Source organism: Acartia tonsa, chromosome 2 (assembly GCF_053477335.1).
Source record: "Acartia tonsa isolate MP-2025a chromosome 2, ASM5347733v1, whole genome shotgun sequence".
NCBI lineage: Eukaryota > Metazoa > Arthropoda > Copepoda > Calanoida > Acartiidae > Acartia > Acartia tonsa.
In genome coordinates, this window is record NC_137261.1 from 35,338,307 (window position 1) to 35,351,092 (window position 12,786).

Consider the following 12,786-nt stretch of genomic DNA (forward strand, 5'->3'; position numbering starts at 1 on the left):
AAAATAGTTTTGACTTTTCCAACAATGTTTTTGTATAATGAAAAGAAACAATGTATTTTTTTATTTGATTAAATTAATTAATTATACACAACATTAAGCTTCATTAAAATACTAGAAAGAGGTATGTGTGAGTGCTGTGTTGTATTTGAATAATTGAAGAAAATGCTGGATGGATGGAAGGATGGAAAGAATAAGATTGATATTTAAATAGGCTTGCTTTACTCTTCTTTGTGGAATAAACTGCATATCTTAAGGAAATTCAATGTGTTTAGAATTTTTAGAATAAATTTTATACAAAGCTATGTTAGGATCTTTTGATTTGCTATTACTACATTGTTGAAGTATCAAAGAACAGAAAGCTAATAAGACTCTGTGGTCTGGAGAAAGCCCATTGCATATAGGAGCTGAGTAATTCACTTTTATCTATTGTGACAGATTAACAGATTTTCAGAGTAGCTTTGCAACAGAAAATAATATTAGCTAAATAGTTGCCTTTCTGTATACTGTGCTTCTTTAATTCTAAAGTGAAAGATTGAAAATATTGAAAATCCATCTTTTATGTATTTTTCCAGACAAATATATGTACAAATATAACAGAACTATCCCTCGATGCCCCTAGTATAGCACACCATACCAATCTAAGAAATCTGTGGAGCTCCCCATTCTATTTCATACACCTAGTAAAGCAACCCAAACCCCCCCCCCCCAAAAAAAAAAATTTTAAGTCCCACTTTAAACGCATAACAAACAACTCCAAGCACCTAGTAGAGCACCCAACCCACTTCAAGAACGTAGTGCAATACTCCAACCAACCCCAAGCACATTGTGTGATCCTCCATCAAAATTCTAAAATCTAGTAGAGCAATCCAAACCATACCAAGCACCTAGTGAAGCCCTCCATTCCACTCCAAGCACCTAGTAAACCACTCTAAACAACTAAACGCAGCTAGTAGAGAACCCAAAACCACTCAAATTACCTAGTTGAGCACCTAGTTGAGCACTCCAATCCATTCCAAGCACCTAGTAGACCACTCAAAACGACAACAATCACCTAATAGAGAACCCTTACCCACTCAAATTACCTAGTGAGGCTTCTTTAACCACTGCAAACACCTAGTGTAGCAAACAAATCTACTCTATAATCCTAGTAATTTACCTAAAACCACTTTAATCACCTAGTGAAGCACACAATCCAGGCAAACAGTGAAGTACTCCAAACAACTCCAAGCATCTAGTTGAGCATCCAAAACAAATAAAGCAGGATATGGAAGTAAGTTTTATTGAAGTTAAAATAGCTCAATTAAGGTGGTAAGCGAGATGGGTGTTGTTTGTTCTACTATGTTAAAGAAATGAATATACCAATAGTTTTTAAAACAATTTCAAAACATGGTGTTAGAAGTTTTATAATAAAACAATACTTTGGAAGAAAACACTTTTGCTTTCGAACAATGAGAATAAGAATATGCCCACATTTTCTAATCTATATTTAAGCACCATTTAGTTGAACCAGAGGTCTAATAAACTTTGTGATATTTCCTTTGCCCCCCCCCCCCCTTTAATCGATATGAATTAAGAAAAATAGCCAAAAGATTTATACTTAATAATAAGGAAAATCGTTTCGTATTAAGCAAAATAAAGAAATGTACATAGTATTATAAGTGAGTTGTTTTATTATCCCTCTGTGTATTTTCTCATTTGGCTTATCGTCTCTCATTTAGTCTAATCTTACTCTACACAAAGACTAAACGAATCCTGTCAAACTTAGAAGCATTATGTTGACTCCTGTGGCTTGCTCAGTGTTTCACAATGGGGATGCACGATCGCACCTAAAAGTTATCACACCCTCCTTAAAATAAAAAAATGGGATGTATAGTGTTTAATACAGACATAAAGAATATTGGTATATTATCATGGTTATGAAGAGGGGTATGAACCATAGAATGTAAATGAGACATTCAGTAGGGTACATAACCATTAAACCATTCTCATTATGGCATTGATAAGGCCATCGACTTAGGCTGATATAATAGGAACAAAAAAGATTGACAGGACAGTGACTGGAAACAAACTAAGCAACATTCACCTAATCTTTATTTCAGATATATTAACTGTCCTGCTAAATGAAATTAAGAAATTTATTTTACCTTGCGACATCATCTTATTTTATGTGTGTGGTTTTAATCATATGCAGTTTATATTGGTAAAATACATCTGAAGTAACGTTGCTACTCTATAGCTTGGATCTGGATGTCCGTAAAAATAATCAGGCTATTCATTAGTTCTATCAAATTTCATAATTCCATTGCAACAAAAGAACCTCTTGGAGATTAAGAATATTAAAATTGATCCAATCCCTCGAAACACTGCAAACGAATTTTGTGCTGTTTGGAAAATGCTGACAATTTTTAAAAAAAATCTGTAATGTTATATCTATGAAGAAGTTACAAGCTTCAAAGATGTTTTTTTTATATTATTGGTCTATAGTAGATAACTCTGATTATTATCATGCTTCATTTATCAAGAAAGACGAGGATAACGGGATAAAATTAGTAAAATATTAGTTCCTCATTTATTATAAGAGAGTTTTTTTTAATACATTGCAATGTATTAAAATTTTTTTTTTGATATTGTTGATATTTTAGAAATAAAAGGTTTTTAGAATAATATAATTGCCATTATCTTTCAATCCCTGAGATGTTAAGCCCGTTAGAACAAACATTTGGAACCTATCTGAAAAAATCATTTAGAGAATTGCGTTACAACGTAGTGCATAAAAAGCTCTACTAGAATTCTAGGGCCTATAATATAAGCGGCTTCGCAATTTCTCTCTGAAATATGGAGGTCACATCCCCCAATATAGTTACAACCCTTACCCGGACCTTAAACTGTAAAGGAGAACCATATCTGTCCAGCGGTTAGCGAGATCTTCAGCTATAGATAAAAAGACACACCAATAGATAGATATCCTGTTACTTCTATATATTGATTCTGGCGGTTGCGCCCAAATCATACAAAATTAGGAACTTTAGTGGTCCAGTATATATCGACTAAAAATCCTTACTACTGTTTAAAAATTTAAAAATCTATACTAAAATGACTAAGGAATATTTTCCTTAATGGACTATGACTTACATTCATATGTAAGTAATAGAGTATATTTATTTACAACTAATAATATTAAGTTCTATGAAAAACACTAATTGTAATGTAGAAACTAATCAATCTTTTTGTAACAATCCTGATATATATTTTGCTATTTTACACATATAAACATTTAAATTAATAATAAGTTCTACTTCCTACTAACACTCTTGTTGTACGCAAAATAAATTAAACTATTTAATTTAAAGTAGACGAAAAATTATTTTATATGAGCTACAAAAACTGCCTAAATATGTTTCCATCTTATTATTCCTTATAATTAAATTTGCTTGAGACCAGGGCAATAGGTTTCTCTCCTCCTTTCTTTGCATGCAGGCACGTGCACACAAGATTTCCAGAGGGGTGGACAAACTAACCCGAACATTTTATACCTATCCCGATTTTGACATTTTCTAAGGTACCTAATTGAAGGGAGTCTTAGCAGTAAAAAAAGTAAGAAATGCAGACATAAGGACGAACAAAACAATCTACAGAGTAGATAAATAAACAAAGATCATATAAATCTTCAGCTTTATAGCTTTAATAAAAACCAAGTAATTAAGCTAGGTTTCCCTTAATACAAATTAAATGACTTTTAAAGCCTTATGGATATACTTGCGGACAAAAAAAATGTAAAGACTGGTTGATCATAGGTCATAAGAATCATTTACAAGTAACATGGTGTTCACATCTTGAAACAAAAAAAGAAAGGAGTAAGTGCCCATTGAAGGAACTCCTGCACACACACACACACACACACACACACACACACACACATCTGCTCCCAGGTCAAAACTGTTATCATACCACACAGACCAGACAAGAATAAATATTCTAGACGAAATTTCAATACAGGAATACTATTTTGTTCACATTTTGAATCCAAGACAAATTTTAATGCTACTTTGTTAATATAAAACTAGCCATAAAATAATATCTAGACTAGCTTTATGATTCTTGTTGGAAAACTAATTGTGATAAAAAAATACAATATACAATGACTCTTATTTAAATTATTTTATTTGCCGTGCTCTTAGAATCTTTAGACAATATATTCAAGGGGGAGAGACCTATATAAAAGTTCCTTTTAATGGAGAACTAAATTGATGTAGTATAGTTGTTATCAAGATTTTTATGGACAAAAAAAGCCCTACTATTTCAAATTAGGATAGTCAACATAAACCATTCGATTTGATTATTATTACATGTTCGTCAAACTTTAATTTAATTGTTATTAGAATATTGATATAAAATGCCCTCTTAATTCAATGGGGGTTGTGTTCTGGGAGTATTTGATCAAATTTAACAATTCAGACATATGTCTTATAAATTTCGTTACTTTGTTGAAATATAGAAAAGAATAGTTAGCGGCAGATGTGCGTCTCTATGAACCACCTACGCTGTCGGAAAATTCTGCCGTTAAACATTAAAAAGTTAACATAACCTTAAAAAAAACGAGAATATTTTTAAAGAAGAAGAAAGGGGGGAGGTGGTTTAATTGGTCCGTTGACTATATGATTGATTCTACTTTAAATCTTAATAAATTTATTGAACAAAAGAAAAAAAAGATACAAAAGTTTGAATGATTGCCTTAAAAGGGAATAGTACAATTATATTATTAATTATGATTACTTAGTATTAGACTCAGGGAGGGGAGAGAAAGGGAAATTGAGCATAAATTAGAGTTCTCAAAAATAAGAAATGGGGAAAAGATGATTAATGGTAGGTATGATATCCCTGTATCCATGATTATATGGTATATATGATATCCCAGTATCCATGATTATATGGTAGGCATGATATCCATGTATCCATGATTATATGGTAGGTATGATATCCCAGTTTCAATGATTATATGGTAGGCATGATATCCCTGCATCCATGATTATATGGTAGGTATGATATCCCTGTATCCATGATTATATGGTAGGTATGATATTCCAGTATCCATGATTATATGGTAGGTAAGATATCCCAGTATCCATGTTTATATGGTAGGTATTATATCCCAGTATCCATTATTATATGGTAGGTTTAATATCCCTGTATCAATGATTATATGGTAGGTATGATATCCCAGTATCCATGATTATATGGTAGGTATGATATCCCTGTATCCATGATTATATGGTAATTATGATATCCCAGTATCCATGATTATATGGTAGTTATGATATCCCAGTATCCATGGTTATATGGTAGTTATGATATTCCTGTATCCATGATTATATGGTAGGTATGATATCGTGTAAGTTAATCATAATTATTATATCATAATGTTCATAATAATCTTCCCGTGTTTCATTTATCATTACTTTATTTGCTAAACTTGTATTTTTATTATCATCATATACATACAACTTTATATTGTATACAAACACGCAAACATTGTTATTTATAGCATTAGAAATGAATTAAGATAAAATTATTTAAAAAACGCAGCCACAATGTCATGATCTATCTCATCAATTAATTTATTAACTTATCTAATTTAATCAAAGATCCAATTTGGTCAGTCAAAGGCAAATATAGATATTTAGAAAAGAAAACTTACATGATAATTGCAAACATTGTTACAGAGGGAGGAAAGAGGTTTATGTGTATCTTTTATAAAATACCAAATAAACTACTTAGAATCTTTTATAAAATACAAATAAACTAAACAATATTTAAATTCACGACCCAACTCCTCTACTAAATTTCTAAAGTATATTTAAATCTAAATTTACATAACGTGTACAAATACAAGTATGTTTCTACAACAATGAAATGGCATACAAATAACAAGACCAATGGACACCCACAACAAGGACGAAGTTAATGTAATAAGAAATTACTGAATAATACCAGTTGCGCTTACTGACATATGCTAAGGGAGTAGGAGCCTTCAGGAAACTATTCAAAGATATCAGCGCATTAATAAGATAGTGGCAGGAAAGGAGATATATAGAGATTATTTGCATCTAAAAAGTAACTGGGGTCTTTTAATTTCAAGTTTTACGACAAATTATTTTACTATACATTATGCTTCTTATCTTTATAATTCTATTATACTATTAAAGTTGATTTAATGAGAATTAGAGCTTAATAAAAAGGAATCCAACCACTTTATTAGAACAATATGAGAGTCTTGTTGTTAATATTATTGGATCATGTCGCAAACACTATGAAAGTTTTTTTCTGATTGTTATTGGAACATGTTTATACAATCAATACAACCAGCCCAATGAGGCCTCAGTAATTACAAAAAAGAGCCAAAAAGAAACAAAAAACGCATGGCTAAAGAAAACGCGTACGTAATTTGACACACCCATTTCAAGGTCTTGATTACTTTTTTTTGGATAAATCTTATGATGTGAAACTATAGACTGTGCTTATATCTGTGGGATCTTAAGCAGCAAGTAACTGCAGTGAAAAAAAAGCTTGGCTTTATATTTGTTACTTGATCCAGATTATTATATGATTGAGACTGGTGGGAGGTAACTTAATTAATTATCCTCTCCACTACGGATATTAAGGGTGTACGGTCACTTTATTAAATATATTAATTGTTGCATGCAGCTACTCTATAAATAGTGTATGTCCGTTCATATATCTCATTAATTAACCTTTCATTACATCTATTAATTTGGTACGGGGTTAATATTACATATTCATTACTATAAACCTTTTGCTTTTGTGTTCAATTATTTTGAAACATTGAATTTTTTAGATGCATTTTTTAAAAATCAGTTCATAACATAAAGTAACAATAGATACATCATTTATAAAACAAAAATCTATAAAGAAAGATAAATATAAGGAAGATTCGTTAATAAACCATAATTACAATTAAATTAGATGTAATTATTTGTTAAACACACTCCTTAGGTCAAAAAGACATTAAAATTATATTTATTTTATTTTTATGAACTTTTATGAAATTTGTTTGCTATTCTTATAGTTATAAAAGGCACTACTACTTCAGAAAAAGATATAAAGTTAAATGTTTATAAAACTAATAAGTAGGACTCTTTCATTAGTAAAGGTCCTGTTTATTTTTGTACTTAAAAACAACTTTTTTCATATCTTATTGTCTGTACCAATCTTTTGGACGAACTTTTACATAATTCATTTATCTTGTGATTGTGATTGTGTATTGTATTTTAATTTTTTAACTATTTACAATGTTAAATGTTATTTGGTCGAGTAATACTTTTATTGTTAAAATTTAATAAAAGTACAAAAACACAACTTTCATAATCAAATAGTGACTTTGATCTTTTTATTACTTTTTTGTTGGTTTTCTGCGGTTTGGAAAATATTGCAAAGAACTGGTTTTTATCCTATCAAAACTAATCGGACCCTTTAAATTTAATAATAAATATGTCATTGTTTACATGTTTTGATGTAAGATTATTCCACTAAACCAAGTTTCCTTTTTATTTATAGAAAGTAAACAAATATAGATGGAATATTTTATATTTGAAAATAATATTGAATAGTAAAGCAAGTATTGCATGATTATTAAGTCAAAAGTCAAAACACAATATTAGGTGAGCTATACATTCCGTTAATGTGTCATTTAATACCTATATTTATTTGCGACAACTATCACAACACAGAAAAATCAAATTTTTAATAATTTAAAAAGAGCCCCCCCCCCCCTCTTGGGTGGATCAAACTGGCGACTTACGGGTAAAGTAACCAACATTCTATGGATGAGCTATGAATTATACTAAGATTTCAAGGTGAAAAATACAGGGCATACAATAATTTAATCCTTGTAACTGATATGAGCCAAACACACCAAAGCAAAAATAAAAAAAGAAGGATGTTATTATTAATGATGATGTAAGTGAAGTCAATGTGGAGGAGATTTTGTGCTATGCTAATAATATTCAGAAGTAATGGTAATATGAAATTTTAAAAAACTAAGTTGAACTGAAATTTAAACACAATACAACAGAAATATATTAAAAAAAAAATTATTATCAATTAAAATAAAACTTTTACAGTAAAAGAGGAATTGGTGGTGCTCTAACATATTTCTTGTCACTGAAAATAGGTTCAATTAATAAAAATATATTTCTAGTCCATGTGGGGGTGCTATATCTCAATGGCTGCGGGGCTATTCTAACCTTCACTTACCCACAATAAGAATTATAAATACTTTTTTAAAAAGTTCTTTTAAGGTCCAATTGCAATTTTAGGAACACTGCCGAGATTTTTTTTAACCGTAATTATTAATTGAAAATTGAAAATATATTTTGCACTTAAGCAGGAATTACAAAAATATAACGTTTTGGCAGGTATCATCAATAAACCTTCAATACAGACATTTGCTTTTATTATTTGTAATGTATAAAATATTGTGGCCAGTTATTATTTTAATATTTCCAAATTTATATCAAAGAAAAGTGAGGCATGGTATTGGTAATTTAATTTTACGGCGATTAAAATTCATATTAGTTATGACAAACTACTTCGAAAATACAATTATAAAAAGGTACACTATACTTAACTTACATCGAAAGAATTATAATTAAATTTGACTAATCTTATCGTAATTATCAGTTTAATTTAATGTATATATTTTTAACAAGGATGACAACATCTATAAGTAGCAAAGCTCTAAAATTAAGGATGGACATCCTGAATAAACTATATAGCAGTGCAATTCAAAATAAAGATTAAAAAAAAATACGAAACCTTTTATGATTTATAATGTGGAAATCTAGGAATCGATCTAGCACCACAACCGATTAGTAAATAAAACTTTGTGAAAATATGTGATAAGTAAACTTATTCAATCTCTGAATATTTTAACCGTCTATCAGGACTAGGAGTTGAAAAAGACCTTGAACACTTTAAAAACTAGGAATCGATCTAGCACCCCAACCAATAAGCAAATCTCAATGAAACTTTATAGAAGTATGCAGAATTTAAACTTATTTAATCCCTGAAAATTTTAGACTCTTGTCTTGAATAGGACTCGAGAAAATCATGAAAACTTAAAAGTCAAGAAATCGATCTAGCACCCCAAATAATTGACATATCTTAATAAAACTTAATGAAAATATGAAGGATGAGAACTTATTTAGTCCCTGAAAATTTTACACGTTTATATTGAAAAGGAGCCGAGAAAATCACGTTTACCCCAAAACGTTTCAGACGGACATACGGACAGACGGAAATTCCAAATTATAGAGTAGCTTCACTATTAATAATATGGTGGAAATTTAAATTGAAATAATAACAAGTTAAAATATATTAAACCTGAATTTTATTTCTTTCAAACATATCAAAAACACATCAAAAAGTCTTCTTAAATTATTGAAATTAAATCTTTTGTAATGAATTAATTCGAGCCTAATTATAAATTTTGTCACAGCTACGAGAAATTATTATATTAGATTCATGCTCAGATTAATTTTGTAATTCACTGAAACTGTTGTCTAAATGTTATAAATCCAGCTTGATTGTAAAGATTTGACAATGAAAGGTAAAGACCTGGCGTTAAACTGATTTTTCTGCAGGTTGAATGGTTCCAATTTTACCCGCGCCCCAAATTAACCCTCACCCCCCCCCCCCCTACACCGCTACACAACCGCTTAATATCCTTCCATCCATTTACCTTTTTATATTTTGATAACAACAGTTCCCTTTTTTCAACACTCCGTTTCTCTTAAACAGAAAGACGTGTGTGTGTGTGTGTGTGTGTGTGCTCGAGAAAGAGTGGTTTATATCTCTCTAGAAATTGTGTCTACTGTAACTGTTGTCTGTGGGGAGACTCAGAGCACCTTCACACCACTACACACAAAGTTCACCAAACAGGTTGCTTTACTATTTCTTTTCAAAAACTTTACTTTTACAAAAACTTTGTTTCTTAGTTTGAGAAATATTTACAGAATACCATTAACACTTTCTCTGGCGTACACAAAATCTAGGTTGAAGGAATTAAGGGGAAAGAAGAATGAGTGGGGGGGGGGGGTGAATGATATCCGAAATATATTTTAGCTCCCTGATGATTTTCTTAAGGGTTTTATGTTGAGAAATTTTTACTAGTGGTATTGGAAAGGGTGGAAATGGTAGCTAGCTGAAATGTTAGTTAGATCTACCCTACAAAAATTGTTTTAGGGGATTATATGAAAATAAATTGTTGAGGGGAGAAAAAAACTTCTCACGAGCTTTGCGCGATATTTTACCCACACCCCCTTTTAAAGATTTTTAGCCCTCTCCGCCCCAAAAAGCTTGGATGTTCTTAATTAAATGTGAACTTTTAAAAAAGTATCAAAAATAATTTCTAATTCAACATTATTTAGTGTTGTTTATTTCTAATCTTGGAAATGCAAACATTTCATTATTTTTCCTATACTGTGCCTTTAAATGTGCAACCTTTATACATGACCTTTTGCTCTACTCAAGTCTCAGGTGTGCTCACAGATACATCTCTCTCCGTAAAGGTAAAGAGAGCGGAATATATTTGTATAAAATACATCTTATAACATAATAAACAAATGTATTTTTAGGCATAACACATAACAACTGCAGAAAACAACATGAAAATTTAAAGATAAGTCTCTCAAAAATAATCAAGATTATTGATTTTAATCTTAAGTTTAAGTTAGCTTTCCTTTCGTACTTTTTTCTCTCTCGATATTTTATGGACAAAAATGGTTATTTACAGCGTCGTAATATAGACAGCTTTCCGCGGATGGTTATGTTAAAAATTATAAGAGCAATTCCTGTTTTGTTGGACCCTTCTTCTCATAGAAAAGTGTCTGTAAAACGTTACAATTTTTCTTTATGGCTATGGAAAATTTCTAATCTAGCTGGTATTAATTGGTTTCGAGTTGTTTCAGTAATTTTTTCTAACAAAGCAGAATAAGTTAAATTAATTTATTTAAATTTAATTTATGACGTCCAACTAAACACTATATGTTTTTGCCATTTAGTTTTGAAAGGTAGTGCTACGTGTCTCATTATCTTTGTGATTCGCTATAAAAGTTCAATATTTTATATGCAGGAAAAATCTTCAAAAATTTTAGAAAAGTTTGTGGCTACATGTGTTTTTTTCCTCGCGATTAACTCTTTGCTGCTAACTATTTTATTAGCATTATTGTATCAAATACTATATATATGACACCATAAAAAAAGTATAAAAAGTTTAATTTGTTTAATTTACAACTATGGCGTCATTGTGTTAAAATACTTCAAATACAAAAATAGTTTAAATTAGTTTTTTTAGAGTTTAACTTTTTAATTGGAAAGATTAAAACAATCCTAAATAAGGAATCTTTTTTATATTCCTTCACATTCTTTGCTACGGTTTTTTTTCTATTTTTATTTGGACAATTATGTCCAATAGCAGCGGAGATGCTTGAAATTATAAGTTAAACATTACGACATAAATTGAGTTACAGAGGGAAAGAACAGAAGGTAAGATTAAGTTTTAGCTTATAACTTAGTAAGGAAATAATTGAGCTACGCCCTTATGTCTGTCTGTCATAAATGTTTTTTACCAAGTTTGCACATAAAACCTCAAAAAAATGTTGCAGCTCTTTAAACATATTAATTCTCATATAATAATTCCATCCAGTATCAGACAACATGTTGGTGTGTTTTTAGTATTATAGGGGTGGACACAACCCTTGGGTGTCCACCCACTCACTCAAAAGTGTCCCTGAATCCGTAAATTATCGCGGGAAGGTTACAACTGCAGTTATTATTCTAAAAATCCCCTTAAGTTTAAGAGGGTGTAGCTTTTTATTTTTCAACCCTCTTGGCTTTATTAAAGGATTTAACAGCGTGGTGAAGTTTTTATCATTTGGAGTTCTTATCAAATTCATTTTAATAAATACATATATGTATATCATCATTATTTGAACTTTATTCAATCATTTATACTTTGGACACTAACTAATATCATCATTCATAGTTGGGAGGCTGAAATATTATCTCTTTCTTTTTTATCAAAAGCCTGTAGTGAAGCTATGATAAAAAAAAAAAAAATTATATATATTTTTAAAAAAGAGTCTGCAGAAATGTTTAGGGCTGTTTAAGGAGCGAGGTTGTTGAGCCCCAAAAAATTTTAAGTTAGTTAAAGCTAGTAAAAACCCGCATATATGGACAAGAAAAAAAGTTTTTAAAACTTGGAGATAGTCATAAATAGATTTTAATAAAAAATCAGAAATTTTACCAAAGTGTCCTTTTCTTTATCTACAGAAGATTATTATTTTCAGTGTGGATCCGAATCCAACCCATTTCCACTGAATTAAAACCGTTTTGAAGCCATACTAAAGAACATGTTTTGATTCGTATTCTCGAAAAAGGAAAAGAAATTAGATAAATTTTTGTTTTGTTGGCCTCAAAAGGCAAATCATGAATTAATACTATGATTTGTATTTTCCTATCCGCGAATAATTGCCATGTCAATGTTTCTTATTTTAAAAAAAACTTGATTTATCTTTTGATTTTAAAAATATGTTAGCATTTTCATTTTTGTACAAAAATATGTATTCATTCTTGGGTTATCTAAAAACGTTGTGTTATGATAGAAATTACTTTTAGTTTGATATGAGTTTCTAGGTGATAAACAAATTATTGGATGATATAAGCTGTCTCTCCTCAGTTATAAACAATTCTTTATCTTATATGTTATAA